The following is a 13,964-nucleotide window of genomic DNA, read 5'->3' as shown; positions in this document are numbered from 1 at the left end:
CTACCCGTCGTCCTAAAGGTTTTTGAACCTTTGCTCTGATACCAAATTTGTAACGACTCAAAACTAATACTTTTTAAACAAAAAAAAAAAAAAAAAAAAATTCGGCATGACCTCCCCTAAAAAATAGGCCTATCACAACCTGTTTAATTGCATTTTTAACCTGCCATGACTCAAATTCCGAATTCACGGCAACAAAAGATAATGATATAACCAACTAATCTAGACAATGCTTCAAACTAGGATTATCCATCCATTCATCAACAAGTTGCATACTATCAAATCCCCATCCAAAACATCATCAATACTTTAGTTATATTACATGACAAAGTTCCACAAAATAATTATACATCTTTGCACTTCTAGTGTTTTACAAAATAATGGGGAATATACAAAGATACAAAAGTGAACTTCTAACGCCGTTCAAGCTTGAGGTGGGTTGTCATCCACCAGTTCCTTTCCAAGACCTGAAAAAAAAATATATAGATATAGTGGTGAGCATATAGCTCAGCAGGTGACACTTAAGACACAATTCTTGTGTCCTAGTGAGTCCAAATAAAGCATAGGCCAATGGGAGATTAGGGACATGCATTGAAGGGGAAAAATAATTACAAGTACAAGTCAAATTCAATCACACACAAATGCAAATGGAGTGAGATGCAATGTATGCTAAAGTCACTCCCCGTTTTCATTCTCAAAACCATCACGTTCAAAGTTAATGTAACCCCCTTTGGTAACCCCGCCGCGACGAGAGGAGGATTGGCTACCGTCCCTAGGCCCTTGGTGACCCCGTGGCGCCGTCGAGGGGCCCGAATAGCTCAACCACGCTAGGGTACTCTCCCTAGTCCTCCCTAGGCTACATTAACCTCAGGCCCGTTGGTAACCCCGCAGTGACCGGGTTTGTCAAAACTAATTTTTTTTTTTCAAAACATTCATTCCCAAATCCCCATTTTCATTTCAAGACAACCACTTCCCTTTTTCATGCAACCCAATGAGATGTAGGCTCATGTCATGATCTCAATATAATGACAAATGGGAACTTAGCACAAGAATAAATAAGCATGTTCTCATGGCATCATTATAGCATGTTAGTAACCTCAAAAAAAAATGTAAACAACCATCACATAGACATACTTTTCATTCAACCATGTTATACACATTTACATAACTAGCATGTTGTCAATTAAATCATTTTAATCAAAATCAACAACAATTAAACATGCTATAACACATATAGAGGAGCATGATTCATTATAGAGCAAGATTCCATGGCTTAAGATGTCCCTACCTCACAATCCAAGCCGAAATCCCTAGAATAGGTCCTCCAAATTCGAGCTCCAAGGAAGACCCAAATCTTGAAATTGATAGTATGGATGCGTAAAGCTCGCTATAAGCTTCGTTTTGCCTTAAACAGCACCTCAATCCGACAAAAGATGAAGGAGCAATCAACAATGGAAGTTGAAGTGAAAAGAAAAGAAAAAAGAAAAAAGGAGAAGCCGAGAGCAGTCGGGCGAGAGAGAGAGCAGCAGAGACCAATTTTGGTCTCACAAATCACTTAAAAGTGATGTGTGTCTCACTTTATTTTATATTTCTTTTCTCTTTTTCTTTTTCATTTAAATCACACACCACACACACACAATTATGTACACAGACTTCATATCTCCACCTTGACTAAAATTCTTCACCTTGGCAAAAATTTCCAATGAGCCACAAATGTCAACGAAACTCCATATTTGGCAAAATTTGTCCACCTTAGCACAAATGATAAGACAACATCATAAAGAGTCTTTCTTCAATACAATGTGAGTAATAATGCCATCATCATCTCCAACACAAAACAAATTAATAAAGAATTTTAGTTAAGTTTGAGTCATCCTCAAACTTAACCCTCGGGCTCTCATTCTTAAACCCATGTATGTCTTGCATAGCCACAATCATACCTTCAGTATTTCTGTTAAACTTTAAACGCTTATCAAAAACACCATCAGAAATTCTAAGTTTAACATCTCCTTTAGCAACCTTCTCCAACCTCCCACAAACTACCGGCTGATAATAAAAAGTCATCTTCTCACCCTTGTGGAGAATAAGACGCCCTTGACTTTTCCTCGCATCTCTATTGTGACCAAGTACTTACCTCTCACGCATCTTAATGGCACTCCAATGGACTATTTCATTACCACCAAGATTATTGCAAGTCAATATCACATCTGTCCTCATAGGTCTGCCTCCCTATAAGGGCTGTTATAATTTTGGTTGCCATCTGAAAACGGATTTCATTCTCCCACCACGTTGTGTAGTCCTCTCACAACCCTTTTGAGAACTAGGATCGTCACTCCTTTTTCTAACTCTTCTTTTGCCAAGACTTGAACGCAGATTTCTGCTAACTTTAGAAGACCCTGTAGAAGCTCCACCTGTTACTGTATTCTCTTGGAGAAGATTCAAAATTTTCACCTTGGTGCCCTGTAGCACCACAAGAGAATCCATCATGACCATCATTGCTCCAGCCTCTATTACAACCTTGTAACCTTTGGAGTTTAGCACACCTACTAAAATAAGATTCATCTTTAGATCCAATACATGTCACACATTTGACAATGTTCCCACCAACCTATTGTGCATGTTGATCTTGACTGTTCCAATTCCCAAAATTTTGAAAGCTTTCCTGTCCGCCGTAAAAATCGAACCACTTTTTACCTCTTTATAGGAAGAGAAAGAATCCCTACTGGGACACATATGAACGGAACAACGAGAATCAAGAATCCAACTGTCATTAAATGATATACCTGAACACAAGTTTATCATGAGAACATATTCGTCACTTTCTGAATCACTCGTTGTAGTAGTTGCCACAGAAGTTGCTTCTTGAACCTTCTCTTTGCCATTCCCATTCTTTGCCTTTAGTTTAGGACAGTGCTTGATGATATGCCCTATTTCGTGACAGTAGTAACATTCCATATTTTAATGAGATCTAGATTTTCCTCTACTACCAGAACTCTTTGTCTCACTTTTGCCTCTTAAAAATAGACTCTTGGCCTGTTCATCTCCAATATTCTCAGACACCCTTTTCCTCAACTCCTGAGAGTTCAATGAGGATTTAATATCCTCTATACTAATAGTGTCTTTTCCATAGAGCAATGTGGTAACAAAATACTCATAGGAAAGAGGCAAAGAACATAACAAAATAAGAGCTTAATCTTCATCATCAATTTTAATATCAGTATTTTTTAAATCCATAAAAATAAAATTGAAATTATTAATACGCTCCCTAAGAGGCATTCCTTCCTTTATAAGAAGGATGCAAAGTCTCTGTTTCAGGTAGAGTCTATTGGTGAGAGACTTCGTTATATACAGACTCTCCAATTTTAGCCATAACTTTGCCACTGTGTCTTTATCAATAACTTCACGCAGCACCGCATCAGTTAGATTCAAAATAATCACATTGCATGCCTTTTCATCAACCTCATCCTTGTCTTCATTGGGCATAGTTGTTGGCAACTTGTCCTTCCCGAACAACACCTTCTTTAGATCTTGTTGAGACAGCAGGGGCTGCATCTTAATGCGCCAACGACTGAAACTAATCTTGCCATCAAATTTCTCAATCTCGTATTTGGTCGACATCTCAAAAAACTCCCCAAAAATATATCTCGGTGAATAGTATCGTATTTGTGAACAGTACCCGAATAGTATATGTGAATAGTACCATACATATGAACAATACTAGTGAATAGTACCGTACAAGTGAACAGTATTTGTATACAATACACAAACCGAGTTTTGATACCAGTTTGTTATGAAAAAAGGATCGATTAGGAGTTTATGAGAACAAAAAGAAAAATTAATGACAAGAAAAAATTAAATAGCGCACACACAAACGAGATAAGGATTTACGTGGTTCGACTATGCCTACGTCCACGGAGAGAAGATATATCAATATTTCACTATAGAAATAAAGAAATGCAAGGCTAAGTGGCTCACACCCAAAACCCAATTACACCCAAACTCTGTCACTCTCCAACTGATATATCAAACTCACTTTGATGATCTTGGATGCCTTGGATCAAATGTGTGCAAGGCTATATATAGCCCAAGATATACTTGGTGTCCAAGTATATTCAAAACTTCATTTGGAAGCTAATTTGAAAGCTTCACCATCACACTTCTATAACCAATAGATTTTTGCCATGTCATAAATGAATTTTAGACAAATTTCTAACAAAAATGTAATCAGCTTATTTAATTAAGCTTTTAATTTATCAGCTTTAGATGATTCACTGATAGCCAAGACTAAGAAGGTTTTCTCATATGATAAGGTAAAACATGATATTACCTGTGAGCATTCTTGGGAATGATCTTTGAGCAGCTTTAGTTACAAATTCAACAAAAAAGAATTAAAATAAAATATATTGCCTAGTGTTATTTTACACAAAGTGGCTGGTGTCGTCATGAACCAACAAGTTAAAACATGTTAAAGAGTGGCCAAGTTTGAAGTTATAAAATGCCACTACCACTTCTAACTAAAAATATAGTTATAATGAGTAGGGATCGTCCCAAGGGATTAGAAGCGTACTTTTGTTTGGAAACAAGGTCGGATTAGTAGGTCGAGTGATCAAAAGGTGGTTTGATTGGCTAATTAAACTACAATTTTAACTAAATGGATGCAAGGTAAGGTAATTGAAATAGAATAAAATGTAGAGAATATAAGAGAGGGATATTGGGACTTAGAGGTCACCACTAAGCATCACCTTCACAGACACTTAATATGCAATAAATGAGGGGGGTTATATGTTGCATTATTAGTGTGTGTCATTGATTGAATTAGCAAGCATGGATGACCAATTAAGCATACATTGTCTAGACAACTAATGAATAGCATAATATATCAAATTAAGCCATTGTTCCTTCCTTTAAGCTCACAATCAAAACACATTAACAAACTAAGAATTATACTACTTGCATTCATAAGCATGGAACATCAAACAACAAGCATGGATTGTCCTCCCATCTAAGAAAGTAAGGCAACTACACTACAACTAAGCTAGGGACATAAAAATTAAGCTAATTAAACTAAGAGAAAGGCACAATCTATCAAGAAATAAGCATGAACCATCAAACAAACCATAAGAGTATTCTATTTAAGTACCATGCCTTGACAATCTCTAAATTCATAGCATCAACACATATAGACATGCATCAATATCAAAAAACCTAGAGATAACCACATGAACATCTGTTCTAGCATACATAGACATACGAATAGAATGAAATGATCAATTGGAAGTATTAAACCACATAAATCATTATAGAAACAAGATTCATGTATAAATCAACTGTCAAGATAAGAATCACAACACAAATCCCCTCTGAATACAAAACATCAAGGTCTAGAAAGCATGCTTAGGGCTAACTCTAGTCCCAAGAAGATGTTTAGCCACTCATTGATGTAGTCATCTAACCCTCAAGGGCCATCTCCATGGTAGGAATGATCGTCTTCTTCTTGATGGAAACCCTAGATGAGTGGAAGAACTCCCAAATGGTGTGTATCTCTCTAATCTCTAAACTCCTCCAACCTCTCTCTTGTTTTTGATTCTTCAAGATTATATATGTGTAAAATGGCTCAAAATCCTTATATAGGTAGCTCAAGTGTCATACCTAATGGTCAGACCTCGTACACTAGGACCTTCAAATGATTGCACCACGAGCACACCTTTTAATTAGCTGGAACTCTGTTTTTTTTTTTTTTTTTTTTTTTTTTTTTTCTCGCACTTGAGGGGGTTCGATCGATAGAAGTCTGGTGAGATTGATCGAACCATGGTGGCGCCTTTTGGAATACTAACAAATCTGAGATATTTTCGGGATATTTAGGGAAAAAGACAAAAGTGGTAGGTGGGGATAAGATCAAGGGTGTTCGATCGATCAGAGAAATGTTGGATCGATCGAAGAAGGTATTTTAGTGAGGAAAATGACAAAAGTCTTGATCCATCTTGAAATGGTTGGAACGATCACTGTGAGATCGATCTGAGCTTGGTTTGATTGATCGAAGATTGCTGTTTTCCACCACTTTGCTGCTTTCTTCCATTCAACTTGAGGTTGCTTCTTTTATGCTCTAATTTAGCTGAATTAACTTATTTTGGGGATAAGTGCCTGAAAAGGGTAAAAACATGAAATTAGTCTAAAACGGGAAAATAAGATAGATAAATGTTCTAGAATACTCGAGCTTAAGAGGTTTAAATGCGCACTTTTCAGCGCTCATCACACCTCCAAACTTAAATATTGCTAGTCCTTAGCAATGAACTACAAGGTAAAGGAATGAAATGAACAACTATACAACTATGATTTAGAAAGCAATAAATGGATAACGCCACTTTCGTAGGGAACACGATTGCATTTAGCGTATGCAACAAGCCTTTTAAACCCCTAGGTTACCCCTAGTGGACGAGTGAAGTCTCGTGAGGGTTTCTAGAATGATACCCACAAACATTAAGCTCATTCTCATAAAAGAGGCACCAATATTGCAAACAAGTATTGGGAGAAAACTACCTCAAATATGTAATTTTTCAACCATTTTCAAACAATCTCCCAAAGTCTCAATATCAAGTAAGCAAAAATAGTCCTCCATATATCAAGAAAATGATCATGCAAATCAAAACAACTCTAGAATCCTTTTTGAGTGAACCGACATAAAAAATGTTGCTATCTAAGCCAACTAAAGAAATGATCACATCCTTACCCTTAAACTAGCACACAAATCTAGTAACGATCATCAAGACTAAGAGTGGACCTTTTATTAAAGCTTTATTGATCTAGGTGCGCTTATTCTTTTTACTCGAATTTTTTTTTTTTTTTTATTTTTTATTTTTTTTCCCCCCTTAAGGATCAAAGATGGAAGCATAGTGCAATTTGTTGATCTAGTAAACTTTCTAGCGATCCATGAGGTCAAGCGTTAGGTTAATGATTCCAAAATCAGACGACTTTAGGGCATTAAGTGTTTAAACACCCCTAAGGACTTACAAGCTCAAATCAATTAGGCTACAAATCAAAACAACCTCCATCCAATCATTTCCCACTTCTCACCTTTTGGGAGAAATCCTCACTTTTTTATTTACTTTTGCAATAACCCCTTTTTTATTTACCTAGAGTTTGGGCCCTCCACCTTTCGGCGAGAGAAATTCAGTACTTGATGAGGCTAGAATCCTGGCTACTCAATGAAAAGGGTTTGTTACCCACCTTTATCAATAATGAAAGCTTTCAATGCACTACTAGCTTAATTGGGATATAACCAAATCAATAATTAACAAAGCATGTACCCCACAAATCAATGCCAGTGTGCGCTTGTGCTAGTGTAGAATCTTAGAATGAATCTCAAAACAATCACAAAATCAAGATGATGTGGACCACAAGTGCAAGCATGATATCAATCTTTCGAAAAATTTACTCCTAAATGGCATCCACAAAGCATACAAGGAGTATTGGACTCTTAAGTCAAACAATTTTAAAATTTTAAGCAATATAGTCCTCAAAAGATCAAAATCATCGCTAGTCATGGACCAATCATAGAAAATCCCTCAAATACATAAGTCATGCTCAAAATGTTGAATTAAAAATAAACACTGCAAAGAACATACATTACCCCTAAACTTAAATGGCACAGTGTCCTCAATGTGCAAAGAGAACAAAAGGAAAGAGTATACCAGTGTAGCTATGTCAAAAAAATGGTTAGAACATAAGTATCCGAAGTGGGTGGTATAACCCCCCCAAACTTGGGATTAACTTTAGTCCTGAAAAGATGGCACTGGGACAAAATCTCATTAGATAACAAAAGGAATAATAATAGTGCACAGTGGACATGCAAGTGTAAGTGGGATAGTAAATGAACTAAGGAGAGAGGAATAAGGGTGGTCCTGAAAAGATTGGGCAGCATTCTCTCACTGAAGTCACTGGGATGCACTTAATAATAGAGTCAATCACAGATAGATATATCAATATAATAATCTGACATCCAAAAATAGCATGCATAAGATAGAGAAAATAAAAGCAGTATACGGTACAATATAGTATCGGGCCAATAGACTGGCCGCAAAAATATAGTGACAGTATCAAAGTGACAGTAAAAAATCACAGATATATGAATAGTAAAGAGAGAGAGAGAGAGAGTGATCAGACAGATGAAGTCAGTTTGGCGGGGCGTGAACCCCGTATATCTCTGGATATGCTCTGCAGTGCAGTCAAGATATCAGTACGGAGGGTAGTCACATCTACTCGGTGAGAGACAATCGCATCCTCCAAGGTCTGGATACGCTCTCCTAGGCTGGGTGTCTGAGCTGGAGCATCAAGGATGACTAGATTAGGAAACTGAGGCTCATCCTGACTCTGCTCCTGTAAATGTAATGGTGACCCTGCCGAAGAATGATGTGGTGACTCTGCTTGAGGCTCCTGCTCCAGGTTTATGTCCATATATGCATCTGTAGTTGCCGGTGGGTCTGCTGGATCATCTGCTGCTGCTGCCTCCTCCATCTCCGTTAACTCTGCCTCTTCAGCTGCCAAGATGGCCTCGTTCTCTAGACTCTTTATAAGAGTATTGTAGCTCTTGTTCCAGTCCTTCTTGCCATAGTGGCAAGCCCCTATCTCAGTATGCTCCTCTGAATAGAAAGGATAGTGTTGGTCTTTGCGGATCTGAGTAATTAGATGTGCAAAGGGAAGGCTCACTTGGGCTTTGTCTTGCTAATGTAACTCGTGTAAAGCCTCATCATTACACTCTAGTAGAATGCAGGAATAGAAAACCAATGGCCTGTATAGAAAGCATAGAGGGCTGCAAGAAAATCTGAATGACACTGAATCTTATGGCCCGCCATAAATACATTTCGGTATAACGCCGAATCCAAGAACCATAAATCGTCATGCAAATAAGTCCTGGTGGCAAATGTCTCACCAGCACTGGAAGGGCCAGTCAGAGCTATGGCCATGTCTGCATCAGATGGCCTCATGAGAATAGGATAATCAAGGCCGAGAGGGCAGACGTGTGGGCACTGAGAGGATGTGGCCAGTGTTTCAACTGTAATGCGGATACGATGGCCATCAATGGTGGTCCGCAACTTCGCCAAGTTACTCGGTGCTGGCCGAACCTTTTGGTAGAACAACAAGACGAGTCTTGGGTAAACCAGATTGGCCACCGGGGCTAGAATAGGTGAAATGCCGCGGCGAAAAATCTCATCATAAGTCGCCTTGGTCAGAATCAACTGAGAGAAGAAAGTAGTATCAAATATGGACTCATATGCTATTATAAGGCGTGAATATCTGCGTTCAACCTTGTCACGGGCCATGCTGGGCAGTGCCTATGGTGGATTAAGTGAGGGAGGTGGTGTCTGTTCGGCCTCCTTAGCTGATGAAGAAGACGAGGATGTAGAAGCAGAAGAGGAGGAGTGCTCAGACTGAGCTGGAGCTGGCTCCTTAGGCTTCTTTACTCGCTGCCGTACTCTACGCTCATATGTCCATCGGGCAACGGTCTTGACTTGAGCCATGGTCTGCAAAACAGAAAACACTTTTAATTGTAGTCAGTATACGAGATACAGAATTGAAAGCACACAGATAGAAACATGTTTGTCAAGTTAGGATAGACAACTCAGAATAAATTACATGAATCTATGCAAGTTATAATGCAGCCAATGATAGTTAGTGACTATTCCAATAAAGTAAAACGTGCTAGATATAAAAGAGCAAAATGCAACCAATGTGGAAAACGCAGGCATTAGGCATAACTGAGATAGTATGGAACACAAAAGAGGGTATGTAAAATAATAAGGTTCGATCAATCGTGAAAAAGATGAGATCGATCCAAGTTGGATCGATTAGGACATGGTTGTGATTAATCGTGCTCTGATCAGTCAGAGCACAACTGAGATCGATCGAACCTGTAGAAAAACACGAACAGTCACAGATCCGTGACGTGGACAACACGAGGGCACCCGAATATGCTTATAGGCCCCTAAACACCTTAACAAGTCAAGAATAATCACTTAAATCGGCACGTGACCCTCGAAATCAACATCGAAAACAAAATATATACTCAAAAATATATACATTTATATACATATATATACATATGCTCAATAACTAAAAAATGGAACAACAAATCATGTGGAGGTTAAGATTTAAACATGGCAACATCTAAAACATGTATATTAACTCGAAAATAAAAAGAGAGAACCCAAAAACTTACCTAAGCGAGAGGAGAGAAGCGGACCGAGAGAGATAAGATCGGGATGGAGTTTGGAAAGCTTGGGAGCTCGCTGGAGATTCGCCGGAGGTAGGGAAGACAAATGAACAGCGGTGGGAGAGAAGTAGGGCTTTGGATCGATGTTGAAATCGATCCAAATGACCCTTGGGTCATATTTTTAAAAACTATCTCCGACCTGTTTGATCGATCACTTGGGTGATCAGATCGATCGAACCCTGATCAATCATAAAGATATTCAGATTGATCGAACCCACAAAATGACAAAGAATTTTTGAAAATTTTTGATTTTTTTTTTTGAAAATTAAAATTAAAAAAGAAGTCAAAATCAAAATGAAGCACACAGATCGATCGAACATAGATCGATCGATCCAACAGGTGAAAACCTGTAGACATGTTTGAACGATACACAGAGAGGTGATTTTTCATTGTTTTAAAATTTTTTCTAAGTATGGAATGAAGATTGATCCAAAGGAAAACTGGATTGATCTTGGAATTTTTGGATCGGTCAGAAATAAATTTTGCACGATACACAGAGAACTAAAATATGCAGGAAATTTTCGCATGATGGGACAGAGAGATGATTAGATACAAAGATGATGTTCGATCGATCGAACCTCCTTTTGAGATCGATCGAACAAGCATTAAGTGCTTAATTCGAAAATAACAGTGCAAACATTCTCAATCAAAGTCTCCAACAATGTGTAAGAACCCAGAACATATCTAGACGACCCAAGAAATAAAAGGTAAAATAGAAATGAAGGAGGAATAGGGTTGTAAATCCTACGAAGCATTAGTCTTTAACGTCTTAAGTAAGACGTTGGGCTCTTTTAGCCCAGATTAAAAATATTGTTGTGCATCCCCTCCTTAGCGGGGTGAAAAGCACTTTGAACCCTACCTAACAATTTATTCCCTAGAGAACTCATTGGATTTGATTCAACAAAAATTAATAGTCCTTGATCAAAGTAATTCTTGCGCTTCCATGCCCTTTCAACACTTGGTTTGAACACATTTGTCTTTGAATTTTTTTTAGAAATTTCATTGATAAACAAAGACTCATGTTTTTCAAGTTCATTCTCAATGCATTTTTCAACAACACACACTTCTTCATGCTTGTCCATTGAACTCGGGGTTGGATTAAATATATTCAACTTCACTTTCATATGACCAAATGAAATTTTCATTATCCCCGTCCTACAATTGATGTTGGCATTAGCGGTTACCAAGAAAGGACGGTCAAGGATAACCGGAATTTGGCTCCTAGGATTCGGAACCGGTTCTGTGTCTATGACTACGAAATCGACTGGGAAAAAGAATTTATCAATTTTGATCAACACATCCTCAATAATACCTCGGGGCTTTTTGACGGATCGATTGACTAGTTGTAATACTACTGACGTCGGTTTTAAATCTCCTAAGCCCAATTTGACATAAACCGAATATGGAAGAAGGTTCACACTTGCTCCTAAATCAAGAAGAGCTCGATTAATGACATGGTCACCAATAATGCAAGAAGTAGTAGGTAAACCAGGGTCCTTGAATTTTGGGAGGGTGTTGTGTTGCAATATTGAGCTCACTTGCTCAGTCAGGACAACTTTTTTTGGTGTTTGGCTCTTGTTCTTACGCTTTTAGGTGCAAAGATCTTTAAAAAATTTGGCATAAGCTGAAATTTGTTTAATTACATCCAAGAGGGGAAGATTTATCTTCACTTACCTAAACATTTTAATGATTTCGTTGGCTTTGCCTTGTTATTTTTTTAAGAGAATTGGATCCTTTCAAGGCATCCGGAAATGGAGCTTTTGGCTCATAACCCTTTTCAAAACATTTTCAGCATAAGAATTTTTCCAATCATTTTTCAAATCATATTTCATAATTTTCTCAACAAGATGATCATGCACATGTAATAAAGGAGGAATAAAATGTGAAACGGGATGGGTGTCAACTTTTGGTTGCACCGGTTCACTCTCTTCATTTTGAATACCAACTTGGTTGTCAACAATTTTTCCACTTCTCAAGGTTGTCACCACATTGACATGCTCAATTGTGTGACCTTTCGATGAAGAATTTGTCTCCACAACAAATTATTGTTTGGGAGGTGGATTCAAAGGCATCTTCCATTTTTCTCTAGCATTTAAAGTACTAGCTATTTGCCCAACTTGGGTATCTAGTTTCGCAATGGATTGAGAATGGAAATGAAGTAATTAGGTGTTTGCCTCCAAAGTACCAAAAGCGGTCAACACATTTTCTCAAAAGTGGGACTCGTAGAATTTCCTTAAGAATAAGATGATTGATTAGGAAAATGAGAGTTAGAGAATTGGTTTCCATGTGATTGAAAAAATGATATATAACCTTGGGAACCTTGGCTTTGCATTGGGGGCGGAACATACTTGTCTTGAAAACCACCTTGGGGAGGGTTTGAGCCTTCCCCTTGGCTTTTCGAAGAGAAGTTTGGATGGTTCTTCCACCCTGGATTGTAATGTGTGCCATAGGGGTTGTTCCCTTGGTTGACAAATGTGGCATTCACTTATTTATGGTTATACTTTGCACATGTCCATGGGAACAATTGGAAGTAGAATGTAAGACACTAGAACAAGTCACGCAAGATTCATTGGAATTGCGATGTGAATGATTGGGGAGGAAGACACTTGATTCACCGAAATTTAGTTGATAAAAAATTGATCAAACCTTTGAAATAAGGATTTAACCTCAGTGGCTATGTCATTGGAATTGTCAACTTGATACAAGCCGACATTCTTCCTTCCACCTAAATTTTTACCATTTTTAGATGACAAAAATTGATGCATTAAATTCTCACTCATGCTCTCATACAATTGCCAAACATCATTTTCATGCTTATCAAGGTAAGAGCCACCCATAGATGCATCAACCATACCCTTGTGATTATTCGGTAAACTTTCAAAGAAGTATTGAACTAATTGCCACTTAGGAATGTCATGATGTGGACACTTCCTAAGCAAATCATTAAACCTTTCCCATGCCTCATGAAACATCTCCCCGTCCTCTTGAGAAAATTCTTTAATGGAAGTTCTCATAGCATTGGTTTTTGAAACTGGATAGTTAATGAGCGTTGAATATTGCATATTCGAGCCCCTAAATATACGTATGTTAAGACCTAAAGTGATACTTCTATCAATTGTTAGATTAATTTCTGTGTATTTCGTGTTTTCAGGTACTTTCCCAAAGAAACGGTTAAAACCGGGCTTTTATGATGAAAAGAAAGATAAAGAAGTTTACCGCTTCATTACTGGTCGTCCAGAATAAGCCGAGAGCTTAAATGGTGAAGTTTAGAAGAATTCAGGATCCAAAGCTTGAGCCCAAGGCATTGAAGCTCGAGCCTTACATCATCAGGCTCGAGCTTAAACAAATGATGCTCGAGCCTTGACAAAAGGGTGCTTGAGCCTGACCATAGGGTGCTTGAGTCTTGACCCTTGAGCTCGAGCATAAGGCGTTGGAATTTGAAGGAATTGATTTCCAAGCTCCAAGACCTCGTGCCAGACCTTAAGGATCGAGCATTAACACCTAAAACTCGAGCCCACAACCCCAAAGCTCGAGCCCAACACCTTGGGATTGAGCACCATGAAGAGAGGATCGAGCACCATCAATAAAAAGACGTTTCGGATAATTTTTGCTCCCAGAGCTTGAGCCTGAGCTTTAAGGCTTGAGCATGAATCAAAAAGCTCGAGCACCAACACTTCGGGCTTGAGCATGGCTAAAAACT

At 38.2% G+C, this 13,964-nt stretch overlaps 1 long non-coding RNA gene and 1 pseudogene across 1 annotated transcript; one reads left to right on the top strand and one right to left on the bottom strand.

Annotated features, from left to right (window-relative positions):
- Positions 1 to 270: 270 nt before the first annotated feature.
- Positions 271 to 1,345, bottom strand: LOC132302253 (uncharacterized). The gene is made up of 2 exons (XR_009480792.1): positions 1,286 to 1,345; positions 271 to 464 (listed from the first exon to the last, which is right to left on the bottom strand). It is a non-coding gene; the product is annotated as an uncharacterized LOC132302253 (long non-coding RNA).
- An 11,829-nt stretch (positions 1,346 to 13,174) lies between these two features.
- On the top strand, positions 13,175 to 13,272 carry LOC132305817 (small nucleolar RNA R71; annotated as a pseudogene).
- The last annotated feature ends 692 nt before the right edge of the window (positions 13,273 to 13,964 follow it).

This window comes from Cornus florida, unplaced genomic scaffold (genome assembly GCF_030987335.1).
Source record: "Cornus florida cultivar Cherokee Brave unplaced genomic scaffold, ASM3098733v1 CherokeeBrave_3.0.0_Hap2_Chr04, whole genome shotgun sequence".
NCBI lineage: Eukaryota > Viridiplantae > Streptophyta > Magnoliopsida > Cornales > Cornaceae > Cornus > Cornus florida.
This window is presented reverse-complemented; position numbering and strand designations above follow the sequence as displayed.